Below are 14,653 nucleotides of genomic sequence, written 5' to 3'. Positions count from 1 at the left end.
TGTTGAGTGTCTTATCTACGTACCCACCTGGGGCTCAGCAATCATCTTTACGGTTAATTGTTACCTGTCATTATTATTGATTCTCAAAGTGTTTGAACTCGTTACCTGTTACATGGATTGACCACTGTGATTTCAGTTCAACAACATGCTGTCTGTGGCTCATGAATAGTTACCCACATGAGTGGATTTCCATGATGGGCCAAAACTGCAGGCGGGCAGTTTCTGCGGGTATCTGTAATGGATCGAGCCTGCTGATCTGAAGCCATTCGGTTCCAACTAATGTGTAGACTGTACTGTCCAATCCAGTCTTACCAATCTGCCGACGGGCCGAGTCTGTTCATGTGTGGTGTATCACAGCGGATTTTCATAGTTTATCCACAGACCCAGGACTTTTTTGCTCCTTAGCAGGCCATAGGCCATGGGCGATGAATTTCAGGATTTGCAGCTGTCTCACTGCAAATATGTTCTACAGTGTGGCGTTTTGTAGACATTTTATTTGTTCTAATAAATTTTGGCATTTAAAAAGTTTATTTTTTGGAAAGTATGGATGATAAGAAGAAGAAAATTTAGTCGCTGGCAGTTTTTAATATGTACTCGTATTTCTTGAAGGAAAAATCACAAAATGCCTGTAAAATAATAGGTGTAACACAGTGGGTAATAAGTGACAATAACAAACATAGTAGAGCCAACATTTTATTGTTGCTCACCTATAGTCTTTGTTTACACAATTCTTCCGCATCTTAACTTCTTCCGTGAGCCTACTTTTCTCTGAGGTTATTTTTTAAATCAGAGAAGATATTTTAAATTCGTCTTGCAACTCCAAGGAAAAGTGTATTTTTGTCACCAAATGTTTTGTTGCGTTGAATTAAAACATTAGTGATCTTAATGAAAAAACACACACACACACACACACACACACACACACACACACACACACACACACACCATTTGGCTTGCATTCTCCATCTAAACAATTCATCACAAAAGACGTTGTTTTTAGTGCCAAAGATTTTTGTTCACATCAGGAAACACCATCTGGTTAAAAGTTTTTTATAGATATTTCCTCATTTACACTATTGTTTCTTGTACTGTAGCTGCGAACACAGATTGTCAACTTACTTTTTAACTTACTGTTGGGATCTCGGAATTTGTCAGGGAAAAATGTTAAAACTTGTTGGAAATCAGGGAATGTCACTTGGGGAAACTTGTGTCAATGCTGAGTCTATTTTAGTGACACCGTTGAGCAATTTGAAAATAGGTACCTGAATGATTGAGTTATTATGTAAGTTTCTTAACAGCTCCTAAGCTTGATGGCTGCTGTGCTCAAGTCAGTTTGTCATCAGCTTTATCTGTAGACCGTCCTGTGATTCAGGTATGCTGTTTAAAGAGCATGCTCACTAAGAGGCCCTTCATTGAAAAGCTTATAACATTCTTTTATCGTGACAGCTGATTGAGCTGTTCTCTTTTAGGTAGCTTGTTCTGCAGGTTTTTGGAACAGTTGTGTTTAATATTTGAGTGCATTTGGAGTTCAAATTAAGTGTGTTTGGAGAGACTGTGCAATTTTTTGTCAAACATAAAGAAATGTTCATCTGTCTTTAAGTTGTTCTTCCTCTTGAATTAAATCATCCTGGGGTATTCTGAAGAAATGATCTGCCACGTAATTTGTCTATGGTGAAAGCTTGATATACGTGCACCCCCCCCCCCCCCCTCTCTCTCTCTCTCTCTCTCTCTCTCTCTCTCTCTCTCTCTCTCTCTCTCTCTCTCTGGGAATTGCTGCACTTACAAAGTTTAAGTCTGGATAATTTGCTGTGCCACATTTTGTTGTTCAATGAAGGAAGTAGTTTACTACTTGGATAATGAACAAGTTCTGAGCTTTGGTCCATGACATTAGCGCCTCTCCAGTTTGATCCTTGTTTGTTCAGTCATAAGTTACTGTTGGGGGGGGGGGGGGGGGGAGGGAGAGGTTAAAATTGCCCATCACAGTAGTTCTTAATCTCCATGTATGTAAACCAACAGATGTATTGAGACAATATCCAACATTGTTGGTTTGTATGGGAAGATGTTGTGTAGGTCTTGTTTTATAAAAATAGCACTACCATATTGACTAGTCTGCCATCCACTAGCAACATTCCTGGAGCAGTTGAAGTCTTTGTAAGTCACCTCTGTATGTTCCTTTCATTAAACATTTCTTGAATGAATGCACAAAATGTATTTGTTATCTCAGCCCAAATTGTGTAATGATTGTCCTGTGACAGAAATACTTTATATAATTATGAATACAAAACAGGTTTTAGAAAACTGATTTCACTTTTGTATTTGAAATAGGTTTGGTTTGTAATTGCTTTTGTGGGACACTTTAATGTTGTGACTTTAACTCTTTGCAGATTCTCTGCACCATTAACTAGTGGCATAAGTTTCTTGTTTTGATTATGGCTGATAAGTGGATTTTGCCAGAAATTGGTGACTAAGTTCCTAAATAAAATTTCATTAGGATAAAACAGATTTTGGTTTTGTTTTTCGCTCTGTGATGCATTAAAGCAGTCCCTGTGATGGGGATGTTGATCACCAAATTTTAATCATAAGATGCATAAGCTATGATTTTCCAATGTGTCAGGAATGAGATTTTTGTTGAACAAGAGATACAATGATGGCACATCAACATGTTGGATAATTAGCGTCTTCTAAGTGGTGCCATTCCTGTTGCTGTGTCATTGTGTTATTTTCATAAATGTTAACTTATTGAAAGTGATACAGAATTTATCATTAACTTTTATTGCTTGTTAGGCATGGCATATTACTTAAACATTAGTGTAAGTGGTCATTATCAGTTAAAAACTTCAATGTTTATTTTTGTAAAAGTTCTGTGAACTAAATACTTAGAGTAGTTTACAGTAAAACAAAGAACTCTGTAGCCCAGTAGGTCATGTGGCGTTAAAATAAATGGATTTGAAACTGGCCATTAGTAGTTATATATTGTCTGCAATCTACTGAATGTTGGATTTCTGTTAACACAACAATTTAATTTTTGTGCTGGAATGTTAAATATAAGGTAGATAATTTTTATGAAATATCCAGAGATGACATGATCTTGCACTTCTGTACTATTTACTATATACATCTTAAATAAAGACTTGTGCAATATATACCGCAGTGCGATTGTCTACTTCTGTTTAGTATTAGAATGGCTCTCTTATACGTTGAAGTAGTGTAGTTTGATTTAGTAAGATTATAATTTTCCACCATCCAATAGGGAACATTCCAATAATAGAATGTTATAAGTGGGAGGCAGATAAATCAATGACGTGTTATCAAGTGCCAGAGCAATGATGAAAATTTTCATACATTCTTTCTGGCTGTAAATAAATATGTGTAAGAACACAACATGACAGAAAATTAAGCACATGTAAGAGGAGCAGGAAACACAGAAACTTCATAGGTTGACACATTATTCGATATTGTTTCAGTGATTACAAAATTGTGGCAAATTTACAAAAAACTAAGTAGTATGAGCCCACTTATTAGTATGACATTGCACCTCTTCTGGTCTGGGCACATGCGTTGATTTTGGTTAGGAAAGGTGTCGGAAACAATTGTAACTTCTCCTGAGGTGAACTGATCATTTAATCTCAGTACTGGCACTGGAAATATTGATGTATGAGCTGGTCCCAACATAATGCAGACAATTCATAGATTCATGCTGTTGAACACTGACACCTCATTACTGTGGTGTGAGAGGCAGTAACACAGAAGACAGAAGATGGCAGTGATGTAATCTTGCACTGAGAGTTACCTCAGTCACTACCAGTGATGACCTGATGTCATACATAATGGCACCTCATAATGTGATGCCAGGAATAACACTGCTGTGCCTTTCCAAGACATTGGAAGAATAGGACTTCTCCACATGTCGCCACCATGCTCCTAAATGGTCATATGGGGTAGTGCAGAACGTCGAATCATCACAGAATACAGAACAGTGTGCTGATGTTCATCAGCTGTCCAAACTTTCTGGTCATGGCACCACTCCAAACACAGCCGTTTGTGATGTGGTATTAATGGTGGTATGTGCACGGGGTGAAAATCTGTCAGACTGCTGCTGGTTTCCAACCAATGATGCAAGATGACACAGAATATTGCAAGGAGTCTATTACTTGTTCTTTGATGGTAGGTGCAAATGTGAAAAGTCAGGATTTGAGTGGTGCGCAATACGGCAATCCTCCCGTGTGATGGTCAGACATAATCGACTGGGTACTTTATAAGTACAGCTGATCACACTTTCCTATGTGGTTAGATATCAGGTCACTGTCACAGCCAAATGCCCCAAAAATCTAGATATTGGAAGATTCAACCAGTCAGCCAAATGGAGATCCTTAATAATGACCACTTCACTGTCAGTGGCTTGCCCACCAAAGTGTGCAGCATCTGTGTAGTTACATTGATATCAGACCACATCGTGTAAATGCTTCAGTTTTTGTCGTGCAATGTATAGTAAAGAGGAAATCTTAGAAGAAACAACAGGTAACTAATTGTAGTTATACTTAGAAAATGTGTTCAAAAATTTAAGTGTGCATATGTATCACCTATCATTGTTGTAAAAGGGATATTGTTGTAAAGAAGTGAAAAGTAATTTATTGAAGCAATGTCATCTAGCCTGCTTATGGTGATGCTTGAGAGGCATAGTTATGGTGTAGTTATATACATTTTCTGAAATATCATTACAACTTTCTTGAAAGTTTAATGAAATGCTCTTGAGTTTTAACACTAGATTCTTCTTCTTTTTCCTGCACACACCACATTGAGGTTTGTGTTTTGATAGGAATGTATGCCTCTTGCATCTCTAATTGCAAACTTTGTATTAATTAACAAGTGTTTGTCTCAACATTTACACAAAGCTCAGTAGAACATTCATAGTAAAAGTAACAGTTCCCTTTATGCTCTGCCGTCTTAGTGCATGGTTGTGGCAAGACTTGTCAGGGCACCCAAGTAAAATTCTGCTAAGTTACTGTGTCTTTTATAATCAAATTGCCATAAAAACACCCTACTACTGATGCCTGGAAGCATTTCTGTATACCTCAATAGTGCAAGATGGGAAGGGCTTAAGCATTAACAAGCAAGACCAAAAGCAGTCTCAGGAATAGAATTTTTATTAGTGTCTTCATATTGCTGAACTTTAAAAAAGTATTGGATGGTACTTACATAAACATAAAGTACTCTTAATACCTCTCCCATCCTTACATAATGTACGGTTTTGGAAATCTTCTTAAAAGGTAAAGTGATTTGTTCATGGTCTGGAGGCTGACAAGATGCGTAAAATCAAAGTAATTGTTAGCTTTTCACTAACAAATGTTTGTTGTTAAAGGCTACGGTAGCTGATGTGATTGGTTACTTTCACAGTATCTTATTTACAATAAAATGTCTGATAGTGAATCAGTTATAAACCAAACTTTGTTCTGAGCATGTGTTGAATAGTGGGCAGAGACGTTTAAGAGGCAATAGTGGGATGAAAGGTGGTTAGGCTTCATAGAACCATAAATTACTGTTTCCATTGAAATCTGGGCAAAAGACTCATTATAAAACTGTACACTGTACTGTTCATTGCTGGAAATTTCCTGGAGATTGATAGCACAGCTTGGTGATTAAACATTTAAAAAGCCTGATTTGCTTGGCGTAATGGCTTCAAGGATGGCCGTAAATGGACAGGAAATAAAATCTATGAAAGTCTTCCAAAGACAATCGCTAACACCATTCATGATCTCGTTAATGGAAATGCTTATATTTTTGAATTTTTTTCTCGTCGCTGATTTGAAGTTATAGGTGCTCGGCTGGAGTGGCATTTTTGTATATAAATTTCTTTTCTTGAATGTCACTCTGTATAATTGTGATCTTTGGGTAAGGTTAAGAATTCCTTGTTGCAGTAATTGTTGCAGCCAACTAATACAAGAAATCACCATTCACAGCAATACCACCTCAGTACTGCAGTTCTCATTTGTCTGAAATTGGGAGAATGAAATGGCTTCTATTTGGCCATCTTCCATCTTATCATACTTATCTCTCAGTGATTTTCATCTCTTTGGATGTGAAGAGTTACCAGCTGTGGAAGAATTTGCACAATATGCTGCTTTAATGGTAAGAGCTTCAAAAAGCCATTAAAAAAGCTTTGTTAAGTGTATTTTGAAAGCTATTACATAAAAAGTGATGCTCAATTGCTTATGTTGTAATATCAAATAAATGTCATGTTCAAATTATTAACAATGAGATGTCCACTTTGCCTCTTACCAAGTCCTGAAGCAGAGAAGAAAATTTAAGCACTTTCAGAAAAAAATGTGGTCTGCAAGCCAACAGTACCACAAAAACAGTGTATCACAACACAGTAACTATCTGCTGCATTGTAGTTAAGCAGTGTTGTAGTTTTGTCCTGAATTTAGAGTATTTTGGAAAAAATATAAGTCCCATGTTCATCATAGCCATCATACAATACATGGAGGAGCTTGTCATGTAAAACAAGCACTCAAAGAAACAAGTCAGCAAGGCTGTGGCACAGGTTTCGTAAACTTTTAGTTCAGTACTATTGAACTAATTAATGTTTCCAGTTATCTTCGTAAAGCTTTTGTAAGCTGTGATATGCTTTGGAGGCCACAATTTGGAATAGTTGTTGAATGTTGTTTTAAAGAATAGGGATCTAAACTGCGTATTTTGATCAGTGTAAGAAACGAATAAAAAATAAGCTTCGCTCCCCAGGTCAGTTGTGTATTGAAGTAGTTGCTGACACGTCAGTGTCGGACAACTTCTGGAGTGCCTTACCTACCACTGTGTTAATTGTTCGTGGGTTCATAGAGTTGTGTGTGATAAAGGGTTTAAGCCTAGTGGCTTGAAATGGTGCTTCAGTGAACAGTAACAACTAAAAGGGCAAAATAAAGCTGCTGCTGCTGCTCCTGAATGTATAAACACTCAGAAGCATAAGGAGACAATCTTGGATCAGGCAATATTTTATAGTACAGTAAATATGTTATAATGTGTCAAGACGTGATTATACAACTGCTGGAAAAAGGCATGCATGTAGGCTTCAGTGTTTAAAAACTATAGTGGAGGTAAAATGATAATGTGCAAATAGCTGCCTTTAGTGGAACATTGAACTCTAAATGTATTAGGATACTCTAAGGTAGGTTTGTCAAACAATGTCATTACTTGTTCTGAATACAATTGGTGCTATAAGCACAGGAATAGTCATTCATGTAGTACTTCTTCTGTCTCCTTAACAAAAGTTAAAGTTGGTTGTGTAACAATACATTTTACATCTGGAATAATGTTCTATTATCTTAAACCCCCCCCCCCCCCCCTCCTCTCCAAAATGGGAGGAGTAAGCCTTAGCCTTTCACAACTCCCAGTTATGACAATCTGAGAGAGCTTTTAACACACACAATGGGGTGGAGACTACCATAACCACTTCCTCAGAGGTGGAAATCGAAATTTTCACATTTAATTTCTAGAAATGGCTGAATCACCAACAGTGGAGATAAATTAACCACATCTACAGCTGTAGTCAAGTACAGGTGGTTTTTCTGGTCCTGATTTGAATGTAAAGCAGGTTTGTGGCTGAAGAATATAGTCAGGTTCAAAAGTCAGTGATCATTTAAAACTGAGAGGACAGTTGCCTTGTGGGCAATTCAAACCATTTCTGTATGTGACGCCACAATTGACACAAAGTAACAGCTGCTTTCTCTTTCACAAACGCAGTCCAACTCCCACTTTGCCACCACCTCCTACAGGCAGGTGATAGGAAGTAACTGGATGTATGTGTTGCCCACACTAAAGTTAAACAAAACTTAATCAGAAAGCATATTTTGGATGCAGATAAAACAAGACTTCGTTAGAGGTGCACAAAATAATTTAAATGATGATCCTTAATAAAGGTTGGCACTATTTATTCTGGTCCGTCTAGAGACCTTAACTTACTAAAATACAAAGTGAATTTTGTTACAAACTGGATCTTTTTTAAATATTTGTCGTGCATAGCACAATTATTCAAATATAAACCATTATCTTTAAAAGGACAAGTGGACATTATTGTATTCCTTGAATGTGCCCTCTAGATCCAATTATCAAATAAAATCTCTGTTGATGACAAAGAACTATGAGAACACTGGAACAGATGTGATATTGTATTACAAAAGTTTCAAATATGATCAGTGTGTAAATGGCCTGACAGCTGTTTTGCACTTGCAGCCACCACAGAACTGGATCTGGGACTTCCTTGTCAGTATACCAAGATATGTACGCATGGCATTTGTGGTGAACACCCTGCTGTCCTCATCGATGCTCTGTGTTATGGCTACTTGGGTGTAGATTAATGGATCACTGAGAGGATCTGGTTGAGAGGTGTAGAATAATTTTAATGCATCTCCAAATTGGACAAAGCTGTTTAACACTGGTGGTAACCTCATTTACGTCTCAATGTGATTTGCAGTTGTCTGATTGAATGAGCTGTGAAAATGCCAGCAAGCATACATAAGACTAAACTTGACAAAACGATGGGGGTATTGCTCATCCTTGCGTGCTTTTCTCATACTTTTGTATCTGGGCTTTGGACCTAACCAGCACTGGCCAAGTTAGAAATACATATTTCTGTTGATAAGTTTTAACTTTTTACTACTACTACTGCTGCTGCTGCTGCTGCTGCTGCTGCTACTACTACTACTACTTTTACATTTCACAGGAAATATAAAATTTTACTTATTAAAGGCAAATACATGTTACTACATCTCCAATATGAAAAGGAATATCCAGCGATGCTAAACAGTGGGTGCCTGATTGGTATTCATTTTTATTTTATATCTGTCATTACATTATTGAAAGATCTGTACTTTTGTCATAAAGTGGCAGTCTAGAAAGTCAACATTTGACTGCAATTGATCGTGGCAATAAATGTGTGTTTATGTATGACTTCACTCAAAACACATTTTCGAAAATGAAAGAATGGAAATTTATTAGTTGAGTAGGATTTTATAATACAGCATTTATAAGACTGAAAAGCTTTCAAATTGTGGTATATTTTGGAGGGGAGCTCAGTGCACAATCCTGCATCTTACTTTTCCCATGGAAAGTAATATATTTCCTAATTATTTAGTTTTGTACACACAGTGCATCTTCAATATTGTATTCACCATGTTTCTGTATTGAAAAATTTGGGAATTTTATATACCAAATGTTTTAGATCTCTATCCCTCCATCTCGGAATACACTAAACATCCTGATTCATTTTGTTGTGTATATTCGTCCCTGCCGATTCTATGGACAACTTCCTCATTTCTTGTCTAATCAGTCTATATAATTTTCAGCATCATTTTATAGCACCACATCTCACTCTTAAATTTCTTTTCTAGTTGTTCCACAGTCCAAGATTCATACCCATGCAGTGCTGTGCTCTAGATGTACATTCTCGTAAATTTCTTCCTCAAATTAATGCCAGCATTTGATTTCTTTTGGTCAGGAATTCTCTCTTCGCCTACGGTAACTGCTTATGTCTACCTCATTTCTGGAGTTTGGCTTGCTTCCAAGCTAGCAGAACAGCTTTGCTTTATGGTCCCTAGTTTTAATGTTGAGTTTATCACTGATCTCATTTATACTACTCCTTGTTACTTTCCGCTTTATTCAGTTTACTCTCAATCCATAATGTGTGCTCATTAGACTGTTCCAACAGATCCTGCAATTTGTCCACACTTTCACTGACATTGCAGTGTCAGTGAATTTTATCATTAAATTCCTTTCACCCAGAATTTTAATGCCACTCTTGAGCTTTCTTTTTATTTTTGTATTTGCTTATTTGATGTACAGGTATGTTTATGGCATTGCAGTTATTGCAAGGAAACCATTGGAGAGAGTAGTGTTGGAACTGAAAGGAGCCACACAGCTTAGCGGAGTGAAAATTAACGAACCAGGAACTATATATATGAAATTACTTGGATAATTGGTCAGCAGCAGGTTTTAATTTAGGGCATATAGCACACTTTGAACACCTAGGAGCTAATGTTAAAAAAGTAAATTCCATGTCAATTGAAATAAAAGCTTGCATTTTGGTGTAAAAGGGCAGTGTAAAATGACAAAGCTGCCATTTATACTCAGGTGATAAGGTTTCTCACATGACTGTGACTGCACAATGGGAATTAAGACTGGACATAGTATGGTAGTGGGAGCTAGACTCTTGGGACATACATTTTGGAAATAGTTAGGGAATTCAGTATTCAATGATCCACAGTGTCAAGAGTGTGCTGAGAATACCAAATTTCAGGTATTACCTCTCATCACAACTGAACGCAATGGCAAACAGCCTTCACTAAACAACCAATAGCATTTGCATAGAATTGTCAGTGCTATCAGACAAGCAACACTTCGTGAAATAACTGCGGAAATCAGTGTGGGATATATGATGAACGTACCTGTTAGGACAATGGTGTGAAATTTGGTGTGTATGGGCTACTGCAGCAGATGAGTGATGTGAATGCCTATGCTAAAGCATTAAATCATCTAAAGTGCCTCTTCTGGGCTCAAGACCATGTTGGTTGGACCCTAGACAACTGGAAAACCAGGCCTGGTCAGACGAATCTAGATTTCAGCTGGTAAGAGCTGATGATGGGGTTCAAGTGTAGCTTGGATCCAAGTAATCTATAAGGCACTGTGCGAGCTGGCAGTGGTTCCATAACTGTGTGGTCTGTGTTTACATTTAGTGAACTGACCATTGATTGGAAATGGTTATGTTTGCCAGCTTGGTCATTTGCAGCCATTCGTGGACTTCATGTTCGCAAGCAATGAATTAATTGTGGATGCCAGTGCATCATGTCACCAGACTATAGTAGTTCACGATTGGTTTGGAGATCAGTGGACAGTTTGAACAAATGATTTGGACACATTGCCTGACATGAATCTCATCAAACATTTATGAGACATAAGAGTTGTCAGTTCATGCACAAAGTACTTCACTGGTGACACTTTAGCAGTTACAGGAAACTGTAAAGGCAGCATGACTCAATATTTCTTCAAGGGACTTCAAACGATTTGTCCATGCCATGTCGAATTACTACACTACACTACACTACACCAGGGAAAAGGTGGTCCGACATGATATTAGGAAGTATCCCATGGCTTCTGTCACCTCGGTGTATAAAGTTATGATTAGGCCACTTGTTACAGATAGATGTGAAGCACAGATGCTAATGGCACTGATGAACAACTACTCAAAAAATTTGAATGGAGAATATTACAGAAATTACTGGAGGGATCCGAAATAATGATGGTACCTGGAGAGCAGGGACCAGTTATGAGTTGGTTGTCTCATACAAGGAGCTGATTTTGTAAAGCTACTTAAAAGTAAAAGAATAGCCTGGCTGGGGCATTTCCTAATGATTGAGGACACAAGAGCTACAAAGATTTCCCAGTGGAAACTAACAGGAAAAATATTAAAAGGAAGACCACAGAATGATGGCTGGATGACACGGGAGAAAACATCTGTCAAATAAGAAGGCAAAGGCCCATGCAGAAAAAACAAGAAAAAGGGTATGGATAACAGGAGCATTGATCTTGGTTAACGCGTACCTGTACCTGTGTGCTCTGAACTTGTTTACGCGTGCCACCAGTCCTTCTACCTGGTATTCTGAATGTGTATATGTAGTACCAGGTGGCACATGTAAACACGTTCAGAGCACACAGGGTCAGGTACAAAGAGGTGCGTGTGAACACGTCCAGAGCAGTTAAAGGGTTATGTCAGATCTGTCCATTGCCCATGTTCGTTCTGTGTAGAATATTGGCAGAATCCAAATATCTCTCTTTATCACACCAGTAGACCGATAGTAAATACAAGACAACCTGAAATGAATGTCTCTTTTCTTCAGCTGTTTTTCATTGCTGGTTGTCACAGCTGTTGTTGCAGACAGTGCCACACACGTTTGTGGCTTCCATGCCACCTCATAATGTTCTATTGAAGTACTAATTCACCACAGGTCAAAGAGAGTAAGTGATCAGGAGGCAGAAAAACTGCAGAATGATCACTGCCCTAAGTGATCATTTAATCAGTATTATTATGAGGGCATACTGAAAAGTGAGACATTTCTGAAATGGACTGGCCATGCCCAGAGTCCTAAGCTGAAGCCAATGGGATGCCTTTGCCATAAGCTAGAATGTCAACTTTGTTCCAGGCCCTGAGCATCTAACATTATTACCTCCTCTGGTTTCTGATCTTGATGAAGAAAGGACCGCCATTCCTCTAGACATCTCATTGAAAGTGTACCCAGCAGAGTTCAGCCATCATAAAGGCAAAAGTATGGAAACACTGCATATTGAAGTCCACTGATGTGTCCAGATAGTTCTGATCACATAGTGTACGTAAACCAAATCTGCTGGAGGCTTAAAGATTTATATATGAACCCATATTATTGCCTTGCCACAAACATTTGTCTGCTGTACATGACTCAGCTGTTTCCCATCTATATGCATTCCTTGCAGATGGAATTTTCTAGAGTTGTAACAGTAGTGTTCAGTTTTATAATATCCAGTCAACAAGAGATCATATACTTGAAGTCCAGAGAAACCCACTTCAAAATTTGGTGGAAGTTCAATGAAGCTAAAGCAAAATGGCTGCAGGAAAAATCAACAAGGGAATGGTATTTGCAAAATGGAGGTTCCAGAGCTTTGCTAGGCTTATCAGACAAGTCAGGTAGCAGATAAATGGGAGGATCTGTTAGGTGGCAATCAGTTTAGTACTAAGAAAGGCGAAGGCATGAGGAAGACAGTTCTGACACTGCAGTTGATAGTATAGACAAAATGTAAGAAAAATAGGCTTCTATAACATTTGCTGTCCGAATTTAAGCACTGACAATATAGTGTAGTGCAAGATGTTTGAAATTTTCAAGAAAGTAGGTACTTGATAATAGTATTAGCTTGTACTCTTTTGGCCGCGTAATATCCCATCTAAAGGCCTTCAAATTTAGTAATTGTGCATGGAAGGCAGCCTGTGAGGTGAGCAATAGACCATTGTACTAAATCATCCTATTCTGTCCCGCAGGAGGCTCACGGTTCTTTCGTGAGTTCATGTGGGGCACACACAGGGCCCCGAGCTATTGCATCCAATTCTTCCTTCCCTGGCTGCACGTCCTTCACCCTACCCTCCCTCCCTATCCTCACTCCTTTCCCGTTGCCCCCTCCATCCCCTCTCTCGGTGTTCTGATTTATGTCGACCTGGCTAGCCATCTGGTTCCCTGTATTGGTTGCAATTTTGTTTCTTTTGCCTGTTCTTTCATCCTTTTTGGCATTTAGGTCCTCACTTGAGGTTTGATCTCAACTTCCAAATTTCCTGTTTTTTTGTGTGAGCCATTTGGGGAAGAACTCCTTCCCTGACATCTACAGTGTGTATTCCTCTCTCCCTTTCCTTCTCCTCTCTCCTTCTCCTCTCTCCCTGTCCTCTTCTGCCCCTTTCCTTCTCCTCTCTCCCTGTCCTCTTCTGCCCCTTTCCTTCTCCTCTCTCCCTGTCCTCTTCTGCCCCTTTCCTGCTCCTCTCTCCCTGTCCTCTTCTGCCCCTTTCCTTCTCCTCTCTCCCTGTCCTCTTCTGCCCCTTTCCTTCTCCTCTCTCCCTTCCCTGCTGTAGCCCCCTTCCACCTTGCTAGGTCACCAGCACATGTAGCCAGTCTGTGTGGTGGTACACATATGGCTGAGACCTCTGACAACACAGGGATCACACTACTGATATGTCAGCTGTTCCCTCCCCATGTATGTCAAGGAGTGGTTGCTTATCTTCTTGGAGCATCAGAACTCCTGGCAACGGCCGCAGTGCCAGATGGCCCTTGGTGTGGCTGGGTAGCACCCATGGGGAGAGCCACTGGTCTGATTGGATGGTATCAGGATGGATACTTGGCACAAGAAGTGTATCAAGCTGCAAAAATCGGACTGTTCTCAAACGTTTCTCTTTTTTAATGGTGCCAGATGGCCCTTGGTGTGGCTGGGTAGCGCGCATGGGGAGAGCCACTGGTCTGATTGGGTGGTATCAGGACGGATACTTGGCGCAAGAAGTGTATCAAGCTGCAAAAATCAGACTGTTCTCAAACGTTTCTCTCTTTTAATGGTGAAGGATCATTGAATGCTGCTTCACCTGACCTGGCAACTTTCCTTTCCCTGGCTACACGATGGGCCAGGGTTGCCAGGCTCACCATCTTGGGATGAAACTTTCCCTGTTACCTCATCTTTACTCGGACAGACAGGGACACATTCACCGCCACAAACCCATTGTTCTTCATGGAAAATATCGAGGACAAGTTTGGTGAAGTGGAGTCTCAGTAAGATGTGGACAGACTCCCTGTTGATGAAAGCTGCTTCTGCTACCCAATTCACAGCTCTTCATGCCTGTGATCGTCTTGGCAATGTCCCAGTTTCTATTACTCCTCATCAATCTCTGAGTATGGTCCAGGGAGTGATTTTTTATAGAGATCTCGTCCTGCAAACTGATGAGTAATTCTGGGCTAATTTGGAGCAGTGTGGTGTTCATTTTGTTCGATGTGTGCAGAATGGTCGCAAAGACAACCGCACTGATACTTGTGTCTTCATTCTGGCTTTCGAGGGGGATACCCTCTCAAAAGAAGGTCAAGGTTATGTGCCACATGTCCCTCCATCTATG

At 39.3% G+C, this 14,653-nt stretch overlaps 1 long non-coding RNA gene across 2 annotated transcripts in view; it reads left to right on the top strand.

Moving 5' to 3' along the window:
• Positions 1–14,653, top strand: part of LOC126179053 (uncharacterized) — a 66,281-nt gene that overhangs the window by 39,116 nt on the left and 12,512 nt on the right. Inside the window, exon 5 of one of the 2 annotated variants that reach the window (XR_007536677.1) lies at positions 137–6,126. This is a non-coding gene — a long non-coding RNA (uncharacterized LOC126179053). The remainder of the gene's footprint in view (positions 1–136; positions 6,127–14,653) is intronic. The other variant, XR_007536678.1, reaches the window with a different exon arrangement.

The sequence above is a fragment of the Schistocerca cancellata genome, chromosome 1 (assembly GCF_023864275.1).
Source record: "Schistocerca cancellata isolate TAMUIC-IGC-003103 chromosome 1, iqSchCanc2.1, whole genome shotgun sequence".
Taxonomy (NCBI): Eukaryota; Metazoa; Arthropoda; class Insecta; order Orthoptera; family Acrididae; genus Schistocerca; species Schistocerca cancellata.
Note: the sequence above shows the minus strand (reverse complement) of the source record. Positions and strands in the feature narration are given on the sequence as shown.